Genomic DNA, 16,689 nt, shown 5'->3' on the forward strand with positions numbered 1-16,689 from the left:
TCCTTCCTTCCTTCCTTCCTTCCTTCCTTCCTTCCTTCCTTCCTTCCTTCCTTCCTTCCTTCCTTCTTTCCTTCCCTCCCTCCCCTCCTTCCTTCCTTCCTTCCTTCCTTCCTTCCTTCCTTCCTTCCTTCCTTCCTTCCTTCCTTTCTTCCCTCCTTCCTTCCTTCCTTCCTTCCTTCCTTCCTTCCTTCCTTCCTTCCTTCCTTCCTTCTTTCCCTCCATCCTCCCCTCCCTCCCTCTCTTCATTCTTTCCATTAACAAATGGACTTCTGTTTCAGACAGCAGCTTGAGATTGTTGGAAATGCTGCATAATTGTGAACTGTCAAGTGCTTTATAAACATTAGCCTAAATATCATTAGTCATGACAAGGTCGGAACAAGCCTTCTTGAAAAAACTGTGGAAGCAGTTCTGTAAATACAACTGTGATGAGTAGATGAAGACAAGGCAAAAGTGGGCTTGGGAGGAAAGGGCAGAAAAGATGTCCTAGGAGTAAGTCTTATTAACCAACTAATTTCACTTGCTGTTATCAACAAGACAAAAAAGAATTTTCAGAAGTGACAATGTAAAACCAAGAAATGAAGAACATGAGATGAAAGGAAACAATAATAATAACAATAATAAATACCACAACCAGGTGACCCTAGCAGCTGATGTTATTCCAAGAAAATTGAGAGTTACAGTTGCTACAATAACTCTAACACAATAGATAAGGCCCCAGGCAGTGTTCCATTGGGAAGCTCCAAAATCCATTTCTGAAGTTCCAAGATTCTGGGGCAAGTGCTTTTATCTTGTAGTCTATCAATGAACAGATGGTTATATGCTCATTCAAATCCTATTTTCTGTTTGTTCTCTGATACAAGGCACTCAGACTGGGACAATAGCCATTTAGATGATATACTGTAGCTTGCAAGATTGTCTGAAAGCATGCTGCTTTGGAAAGGAGAGGTACTCTCCACAAGGCATATCCCTCAGCCCAAACCTAGCCACATCTCAAAACATCTGTCCTGGTACCTTCCAGATGCTCATTTATAGTGGTGTGTGGATCTATGCCCCCAGGGCTTCATGGTAGACTAAGACACAAAAAGCTTTGACCACCACGGTGGAAAAAATGACCACGATGGGAAAAGTTAGAGTTGCTTCATCAGTAGAGGGGCAGGCAACAACAAAGTTCCCAGTCTTAATTAAGAAAGAAAGGGGGAAAATCCTCTTTTTTCAACAGAGGTGATTTAGATTACACTGGCACTGGACTTCCATCCCATCAGCTCATGAATTTGTTTTATTGACTTCAGCTACTGCCAAGACCCAATTTGGAGAGAGCTGCAGAGGCTGCAGATGATGGGTCCAAAGCCTTGAGATCAGAGATCAAGAACAAAGAATGGATGGATATTGATGTCTAAACCAGAAGAAAAATGAACTCCTGATTTTATTTTTCCTTTAGAGCCCTCCTCTCTTTCATTTGAGCTAAGCAAGCTTTCAGAGTTCCCAGGAACTGATCTAAACCTCAATTTCCTTTTCTTTGCCACAAGTTGAGCTAGTTAAGGCTGAGTGGTCCTGTAGCTTGGAGCCAAGACCTGGGTTTTTATGGTTAGCTCATTACCTTTGAAATCAACCCTGTTGCTAAACAATGCTCCCCATTCCACTCTCTCCCACAAAACCATCACAGTGAAATCACTCACAGGCAATAAATAGCTTCATTTGAAGTTAACCCCAAGTTTTCCCCTCATCTTCAAGTTGACTCTAGTCTAAACAGTTGGGACTTCCTTTGCTCACTTCTTTTAAGACTCTTTTGCCACATGGAGTAAAGTGTGATGATGACAGCCTACATGCTAGGAAAGCCGTTGTGTTTCCCTAACTGTCCTCCACTTTCTCTCTCCTCTCTTCACCTCCACACATCTCCATGCATACATTCATACATGCTTTTAAGCAGCATTCCAAATGATCATTATAAACTAAACATTTCTTAAGATCATCTGATCATATTCAGAGCTTGTTATGACTTGTGTATTTAAGTTTTTCTGTTGTGTCCAACTCTTTGTGACTCCATTTGGGGTTTTATTGGAAAAAATAATGGAGTGGTTTTCTATTTTCTTTTCCAGCTCATTTTATAGTTGAAGAAATTGAGGCAAACTGGGTTAAGTGACTTGCCCAGGGTTAAACAGCTAGGAAGTATCTGAGGTCAGATCTGAACTCAAGTCCTCCTGACTCTAGTGCCACCCAGCTGACTTATGTATCCTGGCTCATATATGATAAGTTAATAAATTATAATGCTTTTGACAAAAATTAACAAATACTTGTTGACTGACAGTAGAATTCAGTAAACATGAATGTGATACATTGGCTTGAGAAAGAAACATAAAGGGGGCCATGTGTTGAAATGGCAGTTAGAGAGAGTGCTAGCTTTTCAGAACTTTCTAATTATGAGAGTGGTGAGATGTTGTATATTATTCTCTTGATAGCTTTAGGTATCCAGTAGAATGATATTTTTTCTGAAGTGATTGAACAATTATTTTGTCCAGACATCGAGGGACAGATGAATTTGCTTCATGTGGTCTCTTATAGTCTTAATTAACTATGATGGTGATGAGATATTCAATTCAATTTCATTCATGAAGTATTCATCCAGTGCCTATAATGAATCTAGCTTGGTTGCTATGGGCAGGGGGAGGAAAAGAAAAAATCAAAATAGGTCCCTCCATTCAAGGAGCTTGAAACCTTGTGGAGGACATAACGATCATAATATGAAATAATTACATGACAAGGAAAGACAGTGTAGATAGAGCACCAGACCCGGAGTCAGAAAGACCTGAGTTCAAATCTTGCCTCAGATACTTTCTAGCTGTGTGATTCTGGGCAAGTCACTTAACCTCTATTTGCTGCAATTTCCTCATCTCTGAATTGGGGTAATAATAGCATCTCCACTTGTTGTTTATAAGGATCTAATGAGATAATGATTGTACAGCACTATATTAATGTTAGCTATTATTATTATTAGCTATTATGACTGGAACAATCCATAAGGGCAATAAGAGGAAAACTGTGGGGATGTTCTCATCAACTTTAGACCTTACGGATCAAATGAAGAAAATGAGAACCAGGGACATTTGGTCAGTTACTTGCTCAAGGTCATGTAGCCAGCTGTGGCTAAGCTGGGCATAGGGAATAACTTTACTGACACTTAGGGAATTATTCTTTCTACTACAAAAATGCTACTGCATCTGGTAAAAGGGGCATCTGAAATGAGCAGCATTTTAGCAGAGCAGAAAAATAGCAAACTGGGGCATACCAAAGTAGAGGGAATGAGAGGGCTAAATAGACTGAGAATGGCATCTGAACCCTCAGCTAGAATGATGGTACATTTTGAGATGAATGCAAATGCAATTGTTTGAGACATTTGTTATTTTATTTCTGTGTTGTCCGGCTAAGGGACAGAGAAGACCTTTTTGTCTCTAAAAACGGACTGGTCTTGCTCTGCTCATTGCTACTCCTTTCTGCTGACCTATATTTTCTGAATACAGATGGGTCATTGCTAGCATGTTCGATAGACACTATAATATCATTATGCAAATGCAGGTTCACTGCCACATGGGAATCCTATAGACTGATCACTTCATTATCAGCCTTATCAGAAAAATACAAGAGAATTGTGTCCCATACTCAGTGATATGAGGACATAATTTAAATTAAGTAGTTTACTGCCTGACCATTCTATTTATTGGGGTGGGAGATGAGGAGCCAGCTATGTTTTAAGGGTGGAATATCAATAGGCCACTTCCTATGGAGGCATTTACTGAGCTTGTATTTGTCTGTGGGAGGCTGATGATAGTGAGGAAGGAAGAATGGGCTAAGCCAGGAGGTCTAGTTGTGAATCCCACTTCCACCACTTACCAGCTGTGTGACTTGAACAAGTCACTTCTCCTCTGCTAGTCCCCCATTTCCTCATCTATAAAATTAGAAGACCTCTAAACTTATTTAATTGGGTATGTAGGTGGTGCTATAGATAGAATGTTAGGTCTAGAGTCAGGAAGACTTGTCTTTATGAGTTCAAATCTGGCCTTAGACAGTTACTAGCTGAGTGGCTCTGTTTAATGCAGTTGGTCTTAATTTCCTCATCTGTAAAGTAAGCTTGGAGAAGGAAATGGAAAACCACTCCAGTTTCTTGACCAAGAAAACCCTAAATGGAGTCATGAAGAGTTAGCCACAATTGAAAGATTATTAACAACAGCAAAGGTTTCTTATAACACTAACATTCTGTGATCCATATCTTTCTAATTTTCTTGAGACCTTTGTTCAAAGATCTTAACCAATTGATCAATAAGCATTTATTAAGTGTGAGGCACTGTGTATTTCACAAAGATGAAAAGCCCTTACCCATGAATAGTTTACATGCTATAAGCAGAGATGATATGTGTTAGTATTTAGAAGTATGTATATGTGTTTGTAATATATATGCATTATATATTATATATACATATATATTACAAACACATAATATACAAAGTAAATATGAGGAATCTTTTGAGGTGAAAAGGGTACTTGCAAGGGAGGACAATCAAGAAAATTTACTTCCTTTGGAAGAAGTCAGGTATCACTTGGCCAGAGTTCTGAATGAAGCAATGGATTTTTAGTCAAAGTTCATACGGGACTGCATTCCAGGCCAGTTCAAAGGCATGAAGATGAGAAATCAATATTGAATATAACTTTATTCTAAAATCTTCTAATTATCTTGTTCAAGTGAAACATACAATAAAGAAGCACATATTCACTAATGGTCTTTACTACTGTGATGAAGAATGCCCAGCACAGATTCCAAGATTCCAAGAGGAACTGGGATTCCCTGTAAATGATTAGGTCCTGGAGGATGCTCCTATTAGCAGATGACATTACATCTGCTAGGATGATCACATCATGCCTTGGAACACTAGAGCATCTCTAAAAAAGATCTCCAAAATCACTTGAAAGATTTTGCTCAAAGTGGGGCGAAGAATGCTTATCGTCTAGACTGTGATGTGCACTTGGATGAACAGCCAATAAGGCTGATTCATCAAAAGATATATTTCTTGGGCAGACACTGTAGATGGATAATCCATTGGATTGCATGAGGAGGCTTGGCTAGATTGTATTGAGTTGTTTAGAAACTTTCAAAGACCCCGAGCTTATCCTTGAAACAAAATTTAACTTTAACAAACTCAAATCTTTTTCCAGTGATGTTATATGATTATGAATCATGAAGTGCCAAAGTGATTTGAATTCAAATCCCAAATATGCTTTGCTACTTATAATCTCTGTGACCTTGAACATATTACTTAATCATTCTTGACCTCAGTTTTCCTGTCTGAAAAAAATGGGTGTAAGATGGGAACACAGGATTGGAAGATGATTTTCATCCCTAAGGCCAGATTCAAATCTATCATTGTACCACCTTTCAAAGAAGCAAAATGGCAGGCTATCAAAAAAGCAAGCAAAGAAGTAGTGAGAATAAATTGGTGGCAGCATATTAATACAATAATAGTATAAAATATATCCCTCCTTATCTACAGCATCCCTCTAACTCCCCCTCACCTCCAAGATGAGACTCTGACATAAGTTGAGGCCATTCTCTGAGAGTTCTCTATTTTCCCCTTCTCCTCATTTCCTTTTTAAAAATTTCTTTTATTTTTAATTTATGGAATAAAGCAAGCATTTCCATAACATAGTACAATAAAAAGATGAATGCACATGAAACTGTAAGTCTACTATGCATAACTCAAATGCCTTTCCTCATTGTAGTTTTCACCCCTGTCTCAGATGAAGCAGGGGCCCTTCTTTTGCCAAGGCAAGCCTGCTACCTGCACACACGATCCTGTTATACTGTATCTTAGCCAGCAGACTGGTTGCGCTGCCCTTGCACTAATCTTCAGTCACATTCTTCCTACTGGCTACTGTCCTTCTGCCTACAATTATGCCCATGGGCCTTTCATCATCAAAACCCCCTACTTTTTTCTATCCATTCCTGCTAGGTATTGTTCCATATCTCTCCTCCCCTTTGTTGCTAAAAATCTTAAGAAGGTCATCTACAATATGTACCTCCACTATCTTTTCTCTTTACTCTCTTATTGACTTTATGCAATTATCTCAAATCTCATCATTCAACTGAAACAGCTTCTTACAAAGGTACCAGGGATTTCTTAATTGACAAAATCTAATGGTAATTTATAAATGTTCATGATTTTTCACCTCTGCAATCTTTGGTATTGTTGGTCACTCTCTTTTCCTTGATACTCTCTTCCTCTCTAGATTTTTATGATATGGCTCTCTCTTGATTCAGACCACTCCTCAGTCTCCTTTGCTGGATCTCCCTCCAGATAATGCCCACTAATGGTGGGTGTCCCCCAGGCTCTATCCTGAACTTTCTTCTTTTCTTCCTCTATATTATTTCTTTTTAAAGTATTTTTATTGATGTTTTCTGTTTTTTACCTCACCCAAATCAGTATTATGGGGCAAATTTATCTCTTTAAATACTTTATTCATTTTTTTACTTTAAAAATAATTTTTAATGATAGTTTGCTTTTTACATCATTACCATATCCTATGTATCCCTCCTCTCTCTCCTTCAAGATCCATCCCACATGAAAAATAGTGTGAGTTTTAGATAGAGGGAAAAATGAGCATACCTGATCAATAAATACATTGAGAAAGTCTGAAAATGTATAATGTGTAACACCTGTGGGCCTCCCACATCCACCAAGGGGTAGATTAGGGGTGTCTTCGCATATCTCTTTACTTGAGTCCCACTTGACTGTTATGATTTTGTTACATTTACTTTATTTTTTTAGGGTATTGCTCTTTCCACTCACATTGTTGTAATTACTGTGCATACTGTTTTCTTGGCCCTGCTTTTATACATATATATATATATATATTTATATTTTATGTACATATATATTATTTATATAATATATATTTTTATATTTTATTTATCAGTTCATATAAATCTTTCCATAATTTTCTGTATTCACCTGCAGTTCAGAGCTGTCAGAAGTTCAGAACTTTGAAGCACTTGCTCTATGGGGTTGCATCTCCCATCAAGTGTTTGCTTCTGAAGGACTTTGGCCAAGCTGGCTATTGAGGCTCAAGGAAATTTCCATGGACTGGAGCCAGAATCTCTATGGCACTGGAAGGGGAGATTGGGGGTTAGGCTATAGGGATGGTTTTGATGTAAGCCTGTGTTGTATCCTTAGGTCTCCTAATGCAACCTTGCTGACAGTAGCATGAGAGGTGAGGGCAAAACTCTGAGCAAGATCAGGGTCAGCAAGCAATAATTCGTGGGTTTCAATTTTTTAAAAACTTTTTTTGAATTCTTGGTGTCCTAGACTATGGAAACAACTGAAGTTGCCTATTATTAGGTATTTTTATAGCCCTTTGGGCATGGTTCCAAATTGCTCTCCAGAATTGTTGGATCAGTTCACAACTCCACTAATAATGCATTAGTGTTCCAATTTTCCCACATCTTCTCTAGGATTTATCATTTTCCTGTTTTGTCATGTTAGCCTATCTGACAGGTAGGATGTGGTACCTCAGAGTTGTTTTGATTTACATTTCTCTAATCAATAGTGATTTAGAGTATTTTCTAATATGATTATAGATATCTTTGTTTTCTTCCTGTGAAAACTGCCTGTTCATATCCTTTGACTATCTATAAATTGGAGAATGACTTGTATTCTTATATATTTGACTCAGTTCTCTGTATATTTTAGAAATGAGGCCTTTATCAGAAACACTGGTTGTAAAAATTCTTTCCCAATTTTCTGCTTCCCTCCTAATCTTGGTTACATTGGCTTTGTTTGTACAAAAACTTTTCAATTTAATGTAATCAAAATTATCCATTTTGCATTTTGTAATGCTCTCTGTGTTTTGTTTGGTTATAAATTCTTCTTCTCTCCATAAATCTGACAGGTAAACTATTCCTTGCTCTCCCAGATTGCTTACAGTATCAGCCTGATTTGTTTGATATTCTTGACCTTATTTTCTTCCATATAAATTTTTTTCTAGCTCTATAAAATACATTTTTGGTAGTTTGATATGGCACTGAATAAGTAAATCACTTTAGGTGGGATTGTCATTTTTATTATATTACCTCAGACCTACTCATGAGCAATTAATATTTTCCCAATTATTCAAATCTGTCTTTATTTGTGTGAAATGTTTCATAATTGTGTTTATATGGTCCCTAGGCTTGTCTTGGCAAGTAGACTCCCAAGTACTTTATGTTGTCTGCAGTTATTTTAAATGAAATTTCTCTTTTTGGGCGGCTAGGTGATGCAGTGAGTAAAGCACTGGCCCCGGAGTCAGGAGGACCCGAGTTTGGTTCCAGCCTCAGACACTTAACACACACATATACACACAACTAGCCAGGTAACCTTGGGCAAGTTACTTAACCCCAGCTGCCCTCCAAAAAGGCAAAAAAAAAATCTCTTTTTATCTCTTACTCCTGGACTTTTTGTTAATTTATAGGAATGCTGATGATTTATTCAGGTTTATTTTATGTCCTGCAACTTTGCTAAAGTTGTTAATTATTTAACTAATTTTTAGTTGATTCTCTAGGGTTCTTTAAATATATTATCATATTGTTAGCAAGGAGCAATAATTTTGTTTTCTCATTCCTTCAATTTTTTTCTTCTTCTTTTTCTCCTACTGCTATAGTTAGCCCTTCTAGTACAACATGAATAATAATGGTGAAAATGGGCATCCTTGCTTCATCCCTGATCTTATTGGGAAGACCTGCAGCTTATCTCCATTACAGATAATGCTTGTTGATGGTTTTAGATAGATACTACTTATCATTTTAAGGAAATCTCCAGTTATTCATATGCTCTCTAGTGTTTTTTAAATAGGAATGAGTGTTGTATTTTTCAAAAGCTTTTTCTATTTCTACTGAAATAATCATATGATTTTTGTTTTTTTTATATTGATATGGTTAATTAATCTAATAGATTCCTTAATAGTGAATCAGTCCTGCATTCCTGGCACACAATCCACTTTGTCATAATGTATGATCTTTATGATATATGGGTATAACCCTCACACTAATATTTTATTTAAAAATCTTACATCAATATTCCTTAGGGGAATTGCTCTATAGTTTTCTTTTGGTTTTTGCTCTTCCTGGTTTATTTCTCAGCACCAAGTTTGTCATAAAAGAAATTTTTTAGGTACTTCTTTTCCTATCTTCCTTCCAGAGTAAAAGCTCTTCCTTACATGACTCTTTTATGTGAAATAATTTCCCCCAATTTCCTCTCCCTTTCCCTTTCTCCCAATTCATTCTTCTTTCTCACCCCTTAATTTTGTTTTTGAGATTATCTGATTATAGTCAACTCACACCAGTACCCTCTGTCTATCTATACTCCTTCCAACTTCGTTAATAATCATACAATTTTTACAACTTACTAGTACCATTTTCCCATATAGGAATATTAACAGTTTAACCTTATTGAGTCCTTTATGGTTTTTCTTTCATCTTCTTATGCTTCTCTTTAGTCTTGTATAAAAAAGTCAAATTTCCTATTCAGCTCTGATCTTTTCATTAGGAATGCTTGGAAGTCCTCTGTGTGATTAAGTGTAATTTTTCCCCCTGAAAGATTATACTCAATTTTGCTCAGTTTTCTTGTTGTAATCCTAGCTCCTTTGCTCTTTGGAATATAGTATTTCAAGTTCTTCATTCCTTTAACATACAAACTGCTAAATATTTTGTGATTCTGACTGTAGCTCCATGATATTTGAAATGTTTCTTTCTATTTGTTATATTTTCTCCTTGACCTGGGAGCTCTGTAATTTGGCTGTAATATTCTTGGGAGTTTTCATTTTGGGATTTTTTTCAAGAGGATGATTCTTTCCTTTTCTATTTTACCCTCCAGTTGTAGGATATCAGAACAGTTTCCTTTATCATTTCTTGAATTTTTTTTCCATGTTGGCTTTCAGGTAGTCCAATTATTTTAATATTATCTCTTCTGGATCCATTTTCCAAGTCAGCCATATTTCCAATGAGACATTTCACATTTTCCTGTATTTCTAAATTTCTTTGACTTTGTTGGATTTTTTTCTTGATATCTCATGAAATCATTAGCTTCCATTTGCAGAAATCTAATTTTTAAGGAATTATTATTGTCAGTGAACATTTGTGCCTCTTTTTCTATTTGACTAACTGTTTTTTTAAGGTTTTATATCCTTCAGTATTTTTTGTTCCTCTTTTAACAAACTGTTGACTCTCTTTTCATCATTTTCTTGCATCACTCTCATTTTTTTCCCAATTTTCCTCTACCTCTCTTATTTGATATATAAATTCTGTTTTGAGTTCTTTTAAGAATTCTTATTGGCTTTGTGTCTATCTCACTTTTTTTTTCTTTTGAAACTTTGGTTATAGCTGTTTTGCCATTGTTGTCTTCTCCTGACTCTGTGTCTTGATATTTTCTGTGAAGATAGTAGCTCTTTCTGCTCAGGTTCTTTTTTAGCTGTTGTTTGCTCATTTTTCTGGCCTATTTCTTGACTTTTAATTTGATGTTAAAGTTGTGCTCTACTTCTGGGGTTGAGGGGGCACTATCCAAAGCTTCAGGTTTTTTGTGCTACTATTTTTAGAACTAGTTTTGGGGGGTCTGTGAGTTTTCATTGTTTCTAAGATAGTATGAACCAAAGAGAGGTGTGATAACTGCTCTCCTGGTCTGTGTCCTCATCTTTATTCTGGAAAGGACCTCGTTTCTCTGCAGCCATAAGTGCTAGTACTCTTCTTGGTCCTGTAGCTATGACCAGGTCCCCTGCTTTTCTGAGGCTGCAAGTGTTAGTGGTATGTGCCTTGGAAGTGACACCAAAGCTCTTGCTGTCCTGAAGCTACAAGCTCTAGTGCTTCTCTTCACCATGGAATTTCAACTGAGAGCTGCCTATTGTATCAGCAATGCCATATTCACAATGCCTATAGAGATTACAAATATGCTGATATAATTATCCATCACAAAATACATCAGGTTTGCCATTTGGGGAAATAAACTAGAAAATTTATTAAGATACCAAAAGACTGAGTCCCAAAACCAGAAAGTGAAAGCCATCAGAGTAGTTATGACATTGGCACAGGTAGATAAACTAGAAAGCACCCACATTTTCAAGCCTTTAAAACAGAACAGGCTACCTCAGGCAAAGGTCCTCCTCTCCCCACTCACAGCAACCACCCAGCGTCCTGGAAGAGCGCTCCCAGCAGCTCCGGCCCCTGGCAGTGCTCAGCCGGAGTCCTAACTCAAAAAAAAAAAAAAGGGCAACCGCCACCAACTGCCAACCGCAGGACCGTTAGCTCGGCTTTTCACTTTCTCTTGCTCTGCTATGTCAGCACGTCCATGGGGCATGGGAGATCTTTAAATCCCATAACCCTTACACCTATGGATAATGCAACAGGGTTCTGCATCCAGTACCAACAAAGGGTTCCTTATAATTGCTCACTTTCTGACTAGTTGTCTGATTCCCTATCTGTGGCCTAAGGGTTCCCTAAACTACTGCTGTTGTGGTTGCAGTCACCTTGAAGATCTGCTGCTGATGTTGCTATGGCATGTATTTCTTATCACCAACCTGGTATTATAGACCTCTACTGCTGCCCTTCTAAGTTGCTTTGGGATGGAACAATCTTTCACTTTGACTCTTTGTTGACTCTGCCACTCTAAAATTTTATTTGTGGCACTTCTTTAAAGTTGTTTGGAAAGAATTGTTGCCTCTGCCTTCCACCAATCTTTTTTAAACAAAAATATTTAACATTTAAAATGAATTTTCTTATAGGATCTCACAGCAAAATATTTAGCAAAGAGACAAACTGGGGAATTTGGGGTAGGAATAGACATAGATTCATTGAAGTATTGGAATGTCCATCATTTGAATGAAGGCATAAGTCTTGTTCTTCTTAGAATTAGAGGATCAAATTAGGAAGTGAGTGCAAATTTCAGGAAGACAGATTTTTTATTTTAGGGAAAGAAAGAAATCCTAATAGCTAAAGCTAATCAAAAGTGAAAAGAATTGCTTTAAAAACTGCAATTTCTCCCTCATTTGAGGTCCTTGATCAAAGTTCAGATAACTAAGGTTGGTTATGCTATGGAAAGGATTCTTAGGTCCCCGAGCTAAGTCGGAGTCTCCTCGGCCGCGGTGCCCATTCCTCTTCTCTCTCCCAGGCCTCTTTTCCCAGCTACAGACCCCTGGCCGGACCACCTGGGGTGGGGTCTTGAGCGCTGGGGGAGCCGCCCTCCCGCCCACTCTCCCGCAAACTTTTACTGGCAGCGAGGGCTGAGCGAGCTGGGGAGCTAGGGGCCAACGACCGATGCCGAACGGCAGGCGCAGTTGAGTGCGGAGTGGCCCGGGACCCGCTCCGGGCGTCAGAGGAGCGTCCAGCCTGCAGCCGGTGCATGGCGCCGGTCTGAGCAGCAGCCATGGGCAACTGCGTGGGGAGACAGTGCCGAGACAGGCCGCTGCGCCGGGACACCCCCGCAAGCAAGCAGGACGTAATAAGCCCCTGAAGAAGGAGCGGCCCAAATGGAAGAGTGATTACCTCATGACAGAGAGTCAGCTTCGGAGCAAGCGGGATGAGTTCTGGGACACAGCGCCAGCCTTCAAAGGCCGGAAGGAGATCTGGGATGCGCTGAAGGCAGCCACCTTTGCAGTGGAGGCCAACGACTAGCTAGCTCAGGCCATCTTAGATGGAGCTAGCATCACCTTGCCCCATGGTTCTCTGAGTAAGTGTTATGATGAGCTAGGCAATCGCTATCAGCTCCCTGTCTACTGCTTGGCACCACCAGTCAACTTGCTTCTAGAGCGCAATGAGGATGATGGGGTGGAACCTCCAGGACCAGCCCCCAGTACCCCATGTGAGTTCCCTCTTAAGGTGTGCCTGTCCACCGGCAAGGACGTGAGGCTCAACGCCAGCCTATCTGACACAATTGGGCAGCTCACGAGGCAGCTGCACGCCCAGGAGGGCATTGAGCCTTCCTGGAAGCGCTGGTTCTTTTCCGGGAAGCTGCTCACAGATCGCATGCGGCTACAGGAGACCAAGATCCATCATCAAGCAGCCCCTGCCACCCCGGGACTGATACTCCCAGAGGGAGGGCAAGGAAAGGGGCTCCTTCTTCCACCTGGGACACCAGGCCTCCCCTCCTGCTGCCCTTGAGGACTCTCATCCTCTTCAGGTGATACCTTCCTTGGTTGCTGCTTTGTGGGCAGTGAAGGAACATTGCTAGCTGCCTCTGGGGCTGCTTAACAAAGGCTCTGAGAAGCAGTGCTACTATAGACAAGCCCCCAGAAGAGGATTTTTTGCTGACCCCGGTGCAAGCAATGCAGAGGATTGCTCGCTTCTCCTGGGTTAGCAAGGTGGCCTTCTAGTTACACCTCTCCCATGGCAGGGTAGGGCAAATCATTTCTGGCTAAAGGGCCACCATCCCCTGGCCCAGTGGGCCCAGATCTATCTAGTCTAATGCTGTAGGCTGTGCTACCAGCTTTTTCCTCAGGGTTGGAAGCAGCTTCTGCCTCCCCTCCCCCCTCCCTGTTGTGGGCATGGTGCCAGTTCCCCAGTAGTGAAGGGGACCAACGGTGAATCCCAGGGAGCAGTGAGAGATAGTGGGGGTCATCGCCTCTTTCACTGCCCCAGCACAATTGGCAGGGGTGAGGTGTATGGCAAAGGTTTCCTGAGCCTTTCCAGAATATTTCTGGACAAAATCATCTTCCCAGATGGAACCCTAGCATGGCTGTCTCCAGGCTGGTTCTTTCCCATGGTGGGTCCCTGTGTACAGAAATATTTGCACATTTATCAATAAAACCTTTTGCTTCTTCCAAAAACAAAACAACAAAAAAAGATTCTTAGTCATAAATTGATTAAATTATATTGCCTCTGAGAGTTATGCAAATTTTGAGATTTGGTGATATTGTGAATTTCCAATCTACTTAATTTACCAATGTTTTGTTAATACATGTTATGTGCAAAGAACTGTAGTGAATGCTATGAGAATATGTAAATATGTGGACCTGTGCATGAAGCAGAGAAGAGTGGTATAGTATAAGACTGTCAAGTATTAACGTGGTATAAAGCCAAACATAAGCAGCTTTCCAGAGGACTGCTGATGTGAACAGCTTTCAAGGTTCTGATTACACAGTATAGTGAACTCTTTATTTATGTAGTAACAAACTAAGACAAAACATTCACAGAAAATCAAAATACAACATTCACCATGTTATGGTATAACGTCTTATCACTAAAATGGCCAGGTAGTTTTCACCAAAGTGGTCACATAGTTTTAAATAAAGTACATTCATTTAGTAACTCAATCATTCTTAAGGAGGCAAGCCTCCTTAATTGACACAAAATACAGAGGTCAAAAGTTTTCCATGCTTGTAGGTCACATAGTCGTAATCTCTTCAATCAAAAAGTCTTTCTTCTTAATTGGAGACTAGTTTCCAACCATCCTTAATTAGTAAGTCCTTAACTCAATCATCTAAATGTAAAGGTCAATGTTCTCCACCCCAAGTAAATCATGATATTCTCAGTTTCCATTAAACACCCAAGGAGAGGTCTTTTCATCTTGACTCAAGGTTGGCTCTCTGCTTCCATGGTTCCCTTTCCATGGTCCCAGACCCTGCCAGCTCTTTGTTGTTCAGCTCCTTGTCCAGTTGCTGTTCCATACCAAAGCTCACAGTGTCTAGTCCACCTCAGGTCCTTCATGGTTTTTGTTCCTGGGAAAACAAAGCTTAAGAAAGCTACAATAACATTCATTCACATTGCCAGCTTCCTCATCGATTCACTTTCTGCCTGTGAAATCAACATAGACCCAACAACAAGGTCTGAGGAATCAACACAAATCATCAGTATAACCCCAGGACCTCTGAAATCATCAGCAAGACCATGATTTCTCCATGATTGCTGAAAACATACAATAAGAAAATCCTCTTTCAGGGCTTCTGAACCAGCAGCAAGGTCCCCGGGCTTCTGTAACAACAGCAATGTCCTCTCTCAGCAGATGAATCTGACAAAGTAAATCAAAACAGACAGACAAAGTACTGGCACCACAGTCATGCTTCCTCCCAGTTCTCCTCTCTTCTCATTTCTCAGAAGTTCTCAATTTGGTTCTCAGAAGAAGTTCTCAGGAGAAGTTCTGGCACCACAAGTTCTTTTCTCCATTCTGTTCTCAATTTGTTGCAGTTCTGAGAAGTTGTCAGGATCCTGGCAGTTCTCTCTCTCTCTCTCTCTCTCTCTCTCTCTCTCTCTCTCTCTCTCTCTCTCTCTCTTTCTCCAGCAGTAGCTGTTGTGCCTCCACAATGCTCACTCCCAGAAGTTCTGGCTCTCTAGCTTGTTTTATTTTTCTTTTTGGAGGGTAATTGGGGTTAAGTGACTTGCCCAACATAACACAGCTAAGTTTTGTGTTGTGTCTGAGGCTGGATTTGAACTCAGGTCCTCCTGACTCCAGGGCCAGTGCTCTATTCACTGCACCTAGCTGCCCCATTGGGCTTTTCTTTATATAAGGTATCAGCTCCTTCCTGTTCCAGCCCCTTCCTGTTACATCAACAAGTCCATCTCACTGTGAGATTCACAAGTTCTGGATCTTAATACTTGACACAATTACAAACTTGAAACTAAGTGCTAAGAACCTGTTAGCTTGCCAATACAAGAGGCAGGGAAGATCTTCAAATTACCATTACCATTACACATGGGCAAGTCATTTCATACTTATTTCACCTGTAAAGTAGTATATGATATGACCTGGCTTCCTGGACAATTGTGAAGATGTTCCTTATAAAACTTATGTTATTTTTGTATGACCCAGGACACCTAGAATAAGACTGACAAGCCAATGAGCATAATCAATAATTTTTTTCATGATTGATTAACTCATTGGGTTTACACAAAATATGTAAACCACTTTCTTTACCTTCATTGGCAAAGGAAAAATGAACAGAGAAGCAACAGTGTGCTGTGTCTGGATACTGGTTTGTGGGTTGGTTGGTTGTTGTCCTTTGTTCTTGAAGAGGACCAAAATGACACCACTATTCTAAAGTCAAGTATCAATGTGTATCATTGTGTTTAATAAGAGCAATATAATCTCAGAATGCTCTGCCACAGGTTGGGCACAAATAGTCCATGTGAACATTTGGGGTGGATTCTCCTAATTTGCACATCCTGTGTTCCCTTTGAATGGTTTCAATTCTGCTTTGTTCATAGAACACAGCACCTTCTCTGATGTGGGCATGCCAGGCTGAGTGGTCCTGTGCCAGTGTCTTCCATGTCCCACAATCAATTTCCAATTTCTTGAGAGAGACCTTGAGAGTGTCACTGTATCACTTCTTCTGACCACCATGTGAACACTTGCCCTGTATGAGTTCTCCACAAAACAATCTTTTTGGCAAGTGTATGTTTTGCATTCTAATAATGTGGCCAGCCTATCAGAGTTGCATGCTCTGAAGCAGAATTTGAATGCTTGACAATTTAGTTCGAGTGAGGACCTCGGTATCTGGTATCCTACCAGGTGATCTTCAGAATCTTCCTAAGATAATTCAGGTGGAAGTGATTCAGTTTCCTGGCATGGCACTGGTATACTGTCCAGGTTTCACAAGCATGCAACAATAAATTAAGGTCAGCCCAATGGCTCTCTAGGCCTTAAGTTTGGTAGGCAGTCTAATACCTCTTCTCTCCCATACTTTCTTTCGGAA

General features: G+C 39.8%; 1 long non-coding RNA gene and 1 pseudogene across 2 annotated transcripts in view; both read left to right on the forward strand.

Annotated features, from left to right (window-relative positions):
- LOC138153524 (uncharacterized) overlaps window positions 1-16,689 on the forward strand; it is a 484,393-nt gene that overhangs the window by 272,561 nt on the left and 195,143 nt on the right. The gene's annotated exons all lie outside the window — the stretch shown is intronic.
- On the forward strand, window positions 12,429-13,759 carry LOC138153506 (ubiquitin domain-containing protein 1 pseudogene; annotated as a pseudogene).

Source organism: Petaurus breviceps, unplaced genomic scaffold (genome assembly GCF_028583685.1).
Source record: "Petaurus breviceps papuanus isolate PSGF00001 unplaced genomic scaffold, PetGlider_PUasm1.0 151, whole genome shotgun sequence".
Taxonomy (NCBI): Eukaryota; Metazoa; Chordata; class Mammalia; order Diprotodontia; family Petauridae; genus Petaurus; species Petaurus breviceps.